General features: G+C 50.6%; 1 pseudogene; it reads left to right on the forward strand.

Annotated features, from left to right (window-relative positions):
* Positions 1-505: 505 nt before the first annotated feature.
* LOC106971659 (40S ribosomal protein S3a-like) lies at positions 506-1,526 on the forward strand (annotated as a pseudogene).
* Positions 1,527-9,260: the final 7,734 nt, after the last annotated feature.

Here is a 9,260-nt window from a genome sequence, read left to right on the forward strand (position 1 = left end):
TAGTTCCACACCTACTAATGACTGATACAACAAATGTCCGTTGTATGCCAGGCCCTGAAATAGGGACTAGGGTGCAAAAGTGGACAAAGCAAATATAGCCTCTGCCCTCCCAGAGCTTATAGTCCAGAAGCAAATTTTACAAAGAGGGTGCAGTTCGTCTGTCAGGATCGAGACTGGATAGAAATTGGGATCCGAGACCAGTGCAGTCAAAATATAATTTTCTCTAGGAAGGAAAATTAAAGCAATGACTTTCACTTTATTGTTCTCTGTTGTTTGGTTGCCTTTTCACAAACACATGCTGCTTTTAAAGTAATTTCTATCAGGGCGTCTTCTCATAAATACTTCTCGTGAGCATTTAATTGATACACATTTGTTGAAAGTCTTCTTGGCAGCATTTATCCAAAACTATCACAAAAATGTGCATACCCTTTGGCTCAGCCATTCCACTTAAATTAATTTATTATAAGGAAATACGCACAGCCCTTGTGGCTCCCCCAGCAGCACCATGGTGGTTGGCAAGAACAAGTACCTTACGAAAGGCAGCAAGAAAGGAGCAAAGAAGAAAGTGGTGGATCCATTTTTTTCTTTTTTGGTTTATTTATTTTTGAGAGAGAGAGAGAGAGAGAGAGAGAGAGAGCATGATTGGGGGACGGGCAGAGAGAGAGGAAGACACAGAATCTGAAGCAGGTTCCAGGCTCCGAACTGTCAGCACAGAGCCCGACAAGGGGCTCGAACTTGTGAACCACGAGATCATGACCCAAGCCGAAGTCGGTCGCTCAACTGACTGAACCACTCAGGCGCCCCTGATCCATTTTCTAAGAAATTGGTGCGATGTGAAAACACCGGCTATGTGCAATGTAAGAAATATTAGAAAAACACTAGACACGAGAACTCAAAGAACCAAAATCGCACCTGATGGCCTCAAGGGTCATGTTTTTGAGGTGAGCCTTGCTGATCTGCAGGATGATGAAGTCGTATTTAGAAAACCCAAGTGAATTATTGAGGAGGGTCAGGGCAAAAGCTGCCTGACTAATTTCCATGGCATCGATCTTACCCGTGACAAAATGCGCTCTCTGGTCAAAACACGGCAGACCATGACTGAAGCTCATGTCGATGTCAAGACTACCGATGGGTATTTGCTTTGTCTGTTTTGTGTTGGTTTTACTACAAAACTCAACAATCAGATTGGGAAGCCCTCTTATGCTCAGCACCAATGGGTTCACCAGATTCAGGAAAAGATGACGGATACCATGACCCAAGAGGTGCAAATGAGTTGGAAGAAGCAGTCAATAATTTGATTCCAGACGGCATCGAAAAGACACGGACAAGTCTTGCCAGCCTATTTATCCACTCCATGATGTCTTTGTTAGAAAAGTAAAAATGCTCAAGAAGGCCAAGTTTGAAGAAGGACAGCTCACGGAACTGCGCGGTGAAGGGAGTAGTTCTGAAAAGCTGCGGGGGATGAGACCGGTGCTAACGTTGAACGAGCTCATGGTTATGAGCCACCGATCCAAGAATCTGTTTAAAATTCAGACATCACATTTGTGATGGCTTTAAAAAATATGCAGAAATATACGAAAGGACAGACATGAAAAGATGCCCACTGCCCCGCTATTCAAGAGTGCAAAAACTTGGAAATGGCTTAAATGTCAGCAGTGGCAGGCGGGTTAAATTACTATTTCATTACGGGCCATCCATCTATTGGAATCTTATGTAACAATCAAAAATGACGATGTAGCTCTACCCTTATTTTTCAGACAGGCCATACAGCGGAATATATTGTACAACTCCATTTTAATAAAAAGCATATATATTTATGCATAACATTATTGGAAGGCTAAACCACAACATATTAATGATGTTATGTCTAGGTAGAGGGATTATACGTATATATATTTTTTGTTTCTTTTGGCTTGCCTGCGTTCTTTCATTTTCATTTTAGAAACATGGATTTCTACAGGAATATATAGAGGTACAAATATATTTTTGTCAAGGTCTTTTGAATGCTCATTAATTACGCTCCCTTTCACTGTTCTTAGGCTGTTTGTCTTTCGCCAGCCCACCGGGACAGACCAGCCCCCCCGAGCACTGACCGGCCTGTCTTCTCTCCCCTTGACCAACTAACAAGTGGGGACTGGAGATATGCCCTGGGTCCCAGACTCAAATAGAGAATATGACTCAAGTGTGTTCTCAGTATACCCCTCGAGCTGCTTCCTGACGGCCCCTCTGCTCTCTTCAGGGAAGATCCACTCTCCAGAAAGTCATTGGCCTGTTCACCACCTCTGGCAAGCAACTCCTGTCTCTGGCTCCAAGAACAGAGTGAATCAAGGACACTGATTTATCGCCCACCAAGGGCCCGCACAGAGAGCAAGCCAGTGATGTTCCCCATTCGGGGTGGCCCTTGAAGGATTTGTGGCTCCAGCAGAGAAGCTTTTAAAAGGCCATAAAGCGAGTTAAGTGATCAGGAATTTCATCCTACTGAAATGAAAGTAGGTGGGGAAGAAGCTATACCTTCAAACTTGGCCAAGGTCTACCTCACAAAAAGAGGAGTGAGACAGGCAGGCTGGTGTTCTGCTGCTAACCTCAAGCAAGAGATGTCCACCTGGACCGTTTCCAACTCTGAAGTTCACCAACCTGGCCCCGGCTCTGGCTAAGTTGGCTCCCATGACTGGTAGGCCCTCAACCCACATCTCAGTGGCTATTCTCACCCTCCCCTTCACCCCCTTTCAACGGATCCATTCATCCATTTGCCAACAAGAAGTCCGCAGAAACACATTGCATGTTTGGGCTTCATTCTGAACACCAGGAGGACTTCAGTTATTCCTTCTAGAGGACTGAGTGCCTCCTACAGGATGCGGATGTGGCTTGCCCTGGACCAAGCACCCGGTGTGCAGCCATGAGCAAGATCCCCTGGTCCTAGAGTTGTAGAGTTCACCTTTGAGGCAGGTCAGAGATGCTAAACCAGTAAATAAATCGGGAAGACAATTTCTGATGGTGGTAAGCGGGAAGAAATAGGCTCGTAAGTTGGTGAATACGTGAGGTTTTGGTCCAAAGTCAGGGAAGACCTTTCTGGAGAGTGACATTTGAGCCAAGACCTAAATAAAGCTAGAAGCTCATAGACCAGGGGACTCTTTTCACCCACGCAGCTCAGGGGCAGACTCATGCTGGTCCCATTCAGCCTCACCCACACAGAGTACGTGGGGGGCTTTCTGATCCTCTGGACCACCACACATCACGGTGATGCACAGGGCCCCCATCGTCCATGTTACAGGTGCGTGAGATAATGAATGGAAGGGGAGGTTGTTCCGAGGGGAAAAACACACCAGGACCCAGCAAAGTCTCAGGTAGTCTCGCGTCCTGTAGACTGGCTGCGGCACTCTGGCTGTGGTTGAAATAAGGTCCCGGCTGGACAACACCAGGAAGGACAGCCGGTGTAGTTCCCAGGACTCACTGGAGCAGGGCTGGACAATTTCGTGCTGCTCAGATCCCATCTGGTTCATGGATGTACCTTCAGGAAGGGGCTGATCCAGGCCCTGGCATCTGTTTAGCCTCTCAGCCTGGACCTCTCCCTTAGGCCCCCTTCCCTCTTTCCGTCCTCAAGTTTTCTCCAGCTTTTCCGTCCCTCTCAGCCTGGGCGTTGTTTTCTAACTTGGGATATGAACGCTCATTCTGATTCGTAATCAAGACCAAATATACTGTCTATGACCTGAGTTCCCCACTAAAGGTGGCAGGAGTTTGAATTTGAAAAGCCAGGATGAGACTCTGTATTCTTTCATTTTCTGCCGTCTCAACTTCTCTCTGAAGCAATGGGTACCAAGGACCTTGCTCAAATGGGGGTAGGGCGTGCTCAGATGGGGGAGCAGGAATAATCTGAAGCCCGACACCACACACCAAAGTTAATTTATTTAGGGGCGCCTGGGTGGCTCAGTCGGTTAAGCGTCCAACTTGGGCTCAGGTCATGATCTCACGGTCCGTGGGTTCGAGCCCCATGTCGGGCTCTGCGCTGACAGCTCAGAGCCTGGAGCCTGCTTCACATTCTGTGCCTCCCTCTCTCTCTGCCCCTCTCCCACTCCCTCTCTCTCTCTCTCTCTCAAAAAACAAATAAAGTTTACAGGGGAGATTGGGTGGCTCAGTGGGTTAAGCCGACGACTCTTGATTTCACCTCAGGTCATGATCTCATGGTTCCTGAGTTCGGGCCCCACATCAGCCCCTGCACTGAGAGTGTGGAGCCTGCTTGGGATTCTCTGTCTCTGTCTCTCTCTTTCTCTGCCCCTCCCCTGTTCTCTCACACACACACTCTGTCTCTCTGTCTCTCTGTCTCTCTCTCTCAGAGTAAATACATAAATGTAAAAAACTTAAAAAAATATTACCCCATCACAAATAGAGAGCATCTACCAGAGGCACAGAGCTCAGAACTAGAAACACAGCAGGCATGGGGACGAGGCTCTCATTAGGCTGGGGAAAAGGAAAGAGCGGGGAGCAGAATGGCCTCCAGCGACAGTCTCGGTCAACAGAAGGGGCCCTCCGGAGCAGAGATCACTGGCCCAACATGGCCAGGCCCTAGCACCTGTCTGAAGCCAAGGAGGGTCTTGAAGGCCCCGCGGGGAGGCTGTGTGGGTGAGGGCACCGCCCACCTCTTTGGTCACCTCTGTGACTCTCTCGGGGCAAATAAATGGTCCTAAAGAGATGAGAGGAGCACCAAGCCGCCTGGCTCTTAAGGCTCACAGAGCATCCCGGGCCAGAAAATCTAGGTAGGGGCCAGAAGGCACTCTGAGAGTCAGGGAAGGGTACAGCGTGGGGGTCAAGTGCACAGGACCTGGGGGGGGGGGGGGGGCCCGCAGCTGAGGTTTCTGAGCAGCTGAGGGCGGAGGGGATGGGTCGCTTCAGCTTCACTTTCAGCAGATCGGGGATAATAATAGTACCGACCCTATAGCTTTATTGGAAGGACTATAGAGAAGTTAGCGTTTTAGAAAGCACTCAGAGAACGCCTGGCCGGGAAACACTATTAGGTAAGTGTTAGTTAAGTGTCCTGGTAAAAAATCAGGAGAAAGAGCGCTCCGGGCAGGAGGCACAGGCTGGGTAAGGGCCCGGAGGACAGGATCAGAATAGCACACAACGTAACCCACATCAATGGGCTGAAGCCAGCCAAACGGCTGGTTAATCAAATTCAACTCAAGCGGAATTTAATTTATTTTTCAGGCACGGCTTTTAAGGGAAATCACATTCTCCGGTCTTGCCAAACAGCCCACCAAGATGGGCTGTGTGATTTTTTTTTTTTTTTCCTCTAAAATCCACCCGAATCTTACCCAGATGAACTCGGAGCTGCAAACCAACGGATGTCACCCTCCCCGCCGCCCGCTGTCGCCAAAGCGGCGATTTCTTCCCAAACGACAGATGTTAACACGCGTTCTCGCCGCCCCACCCCAGCCCCGTAAGAAAGCTCGGGTGCCCTCCCGCAATGCCCCCCCTCCTCGCCCAGGACTCCGAGCCTCTTGCTTACCCGGCCACGGCTACACGGGCTGCGGACCCCACCCGCTCCTTCCTGCCCGCCCCCGCCCCTGCCCAGCCAGCCCATGTGGAATGAGTTGCCCCATTTCTACTCCTTATCGGACATGGAAATATTTCCCTCGCGTCTTTGTGGCGTTTTTCTGCGTCTGTGAGTCGGACGAGGCTTAACTCTTATAGCTCCAGAGCACCGCCGGCTGTCTGAACTCCCGGACCCAAACCACCGGGTTCAGGATCATCAAATCGCAAGAGGGGAAGGGAGGGGGACCTTAGAGGGAGGGGTGGGTCAAGGGGATGCGTAAAGTCCCAATAACTCGCGCCGAGGAGAATTCAGCCGCTGCCTTCTGTAGCTTTAAAAAGGGGTCGTTGAGGCAGCCTCTCTTCCATTTGGTGAACCTTGAACCTGTCCTTGTAAGATAACAGTGATAATAAGCAGCAGGCTTTGGGTGCTTGGGCTGGACACATTTAACCCTTCCAGCAACCCACCGAAATAGACGTTCTCATTATCGCCCCCTTCGGCAAACGAGGCCCAGAGAGGTAAAGTAACTCTCCCAAGGCCACACAGCCATGAAGTGAGAGCAGACCCTTCTTTCTTTCTTTTTCTTTTTTTTATTGTTTATTTTTGAGGGAGACAGAGTGCGAGCAGGGGAGGAGCAGAGAGAGAGAAGGGGACACAGAATCCGAAGCAGGCACTGGGCTCCGAGCTGTCGGCACAGAGCCTGACGCGGGGCTCGAACCCACGAACCGCGAGATCATGACCTGAGCCGAAGTCGGACGCTTAACCGGCTGAGCCCCCCCCCCCAGGTGCCCTGAGAGCGGACCTTTCTGACCAGAGGTGATCCTCCACACTCTAAGCCAACAGCGGAACATACACCAATGTGCCCCTGTGGTCTGGGACGGTCTCTTCGCCCCAACCTACCGAAGTTCACAGACACTACTTGAGATGGGAGAGCAGAGAGGGCGAGTCACTTAGCCAAGGGCACACAGCTAGCAAGCGAGAGGTAAGGGAGCCGAATTCTTCAGCCCGTCCGCTTATTCCCACGTTCTTCTTTAAGGAGATGGGAGCTGAAGCCTGGTTATCCCCGAAGGAGAAAGGATGACATTTTGCAGCTCAGAGGCTTCGTTGCGGACGCGGGCAGAGCCAGCCTGAAATCCTGCTGTCGCCATCTACACGCCGTGTGACCGGGGACTAGCGGCCTCAACTCTCTGAGCTTCAAGTTTCTCCGCTGTAAAATGGGGGGGGTGGGGTGGGTCCCAATAAGATCCAGCTTACAGGATCGTGGTGGGGGTGGCTGAAGACTGCAAAGGCTTCAGTAAATACGAACTGCCAACATACTGGCATTAACAGCCAGGGCTGGGTTGAACTCTCAAGGCGTCCAACAGGATATGCGCGGTGCACAAGGACGGGGACTCCACCGGGCCCAGGGCCGGTGGGGGTTCAAAGAAGAATCTCAGTTCTCAAGGAGCCTCGTGCAGGAAACGGGACTCCGCGTGTGGCAAAGTCGGTGGCGATTCCAGGGCTGCGATGGGCCGCGTGAGGCTTTCTCGTCACGGGTAGCGGATGCACGACGCCTATTCTGTCTCTCTCACGGGGTCATGAGCGGCTCCAGGCCAGGGTTATGAGCCCAGAGCACCTTCGCGGCACGCTGTCAGTTCGTCCCGGAATCTATCCGCTGTTCATCTACGTCTCTGCATTTCTGTCACCTAAGCCAGGCCCTTCCCTTGCCTGGTCGACGACCACAGGCTTCCCAGAAGCCCCCGGGGACCCCCTATGATCCGGAATGATGTTGAATGTACAAGTCACCTTCTTTTGCTCCTTACCTTAGATTCCCCCAGTGGCTTGCCCTTGCATTAAGAATAAAATCTGGGGGCGCCTGGGTGGCTCCGTCGGTTACGTGTCTGACTCTTGACCGCAGCTCAGATCGTGATCTCACGGCGCGTGGGTTCGAGTCTCACATCAGGCTCTGTGCTGACTGGGTGGAGGGGGCTTGGGATTCTCTCTCTCTCCCTCTCTCTCTCTCTACCCCTCTCCCTCTCTCGCTTTCCCTCTTTCTCTCTCTCTCTCAAAATAAATAAACAAACTTAAAGAATTTTAAAAGAATAAAATCTATATACTCTGGCCACCGGGACCCCTGCAATCCAGCCCTGCCCACCGTTCCGACATCGTCTCCTACCCTCTCCATCGTATTCACTTTGCTCCAGTCCACTGCCCTTCTTGCTATTAGCCCAAACGCACCAGTTTCATTCCTGCCTCAGGGCCTTTGCACGTGCTGTTTCCTCTGCCTAGGACAGGCATCCCCAGATCTATCCATGAATGGTCCTTCTCATCATTTACATCTTAGCTCAAATGCTGGCTCCTCAGGGAAGCGTTCTGTGATGACCATTTCTTTTTTTTTTTTATGTCTATTTATTTTTGAGAGAGAGAGAGAGAGAGAGACAGAGCATGAACACGGGGTGGGGCAGAGAGAGAGAGAGGGAGAGAGAGAGAGGGAGACACAGAATCCGAAGCAGGCTCCAGGCCCTGAGCTGTCAGCACAGAGCCCGACATGGGGCTCGAACCCACAGACCACAAGATCACGACCTGAGCCAAAGTCAGATGCTTAACTGACTGAGCCACCCAGGCGCCCCTATTTTATTTTATTTGAGAGAGAGAGAGAGAGCATGAGTGGGGGAGAAGGGCAGAGGGAGAGAGAGAGAGAGAGAGAGAGAGAGAGAGAGAGAGAGAGAATCTCAAGCAGGCTCCATGCTGAGCGTGGCTGGATACAGGGCTGGATCCCACGACCCTGAGATCATGACCTGAGCCACAATCCCGAGCTGGATTCTCAACAGACTGAGCCACTCAGGCGCCCCTGGGAAATATATTTTTATGCTGATTTGCCATGTATCCAGCTGAAGATGCTCTGACTATCGTGAAATGGAGGAATTAAATAATTAAGACTCTCCACAAGTAGCAATAAATTTTAAAATAATAATAATAATAACTAACATTCATTGAGTGTTGAGTCCTGTCCTTACAACACTCCCCTCGTGATGGATCCCATTGTCATCCCCGGTCGACAGGAAAGGGAACTGAGGCTCAGAAAAACACGGGCGACTCACCCACAGTTGCACGGCTGGAAAGTGGTCAAAGCAGAACCGGCCTGATTTGGTAAAGAAGCTGGATGGAACGTCATCACCCCCTAAGCACGGGAGAGCCATCGAACATTTAGAGCGAGGGAAAAACCTGGGAATAACCGTCCCAGAGCTAAGGGCCGTGCGTACATTTTCTCATTTCAACCTCGGTGCTATTAATCTCCCACTCTGGCGGTGTCTGTTTTGTTTCCTGCTGTGTTTCCAGCGCCCAGAACGCTGTCTAGAACCTGCAGCTGCTTCCAGAGACATTTGCTGATTGTTGAAAAATTGCATGTGCTATTAAGTTACTTCGCGTGTCGTGAGGGTGTCATTGTAGACTGTCTCCCTCACTAGACGGCAGATTCCATTTAGGGATTGCATCGAGGACGGGGCATGAGTCATACCCATGCTGATAGCACACCTGCCGTTGTAGCTCAGCGCTTGGAACATAGTAAGTGGTCACTAAATGCCTGTTGAATGAATGAGCGATCACCCTCATCTCAGAGAGCAGCGAGGCCGAGTACAACCTCTTTAAAATACTGTCAGGGACTAATCCTTTTCTCAAGCTGGAAACAAAGTAAAAAAATAAAAATGCAGAATTCAGCTGCCGATGATTCACAAAGCTTCTGACTGCCGGGCTCCCA

This window comes from Acinonyx jubatus, chromosome D3, assembly GCF_027475565.1.
Source record: "Acinonyx jubatus isolate Ajub_Pintada_27869175 chromosome D3, VMU_Ajub_asm_v1.0, whole genome shotgun sequence".
In the NCBI taxonomy this organism is placed as follows: domain Eukaryota; kingdom Metazoa; phylum Chordata; class Mammalia; order Carnivora; family Felidae; genus Acinonyx; species Acinonyx jubatus.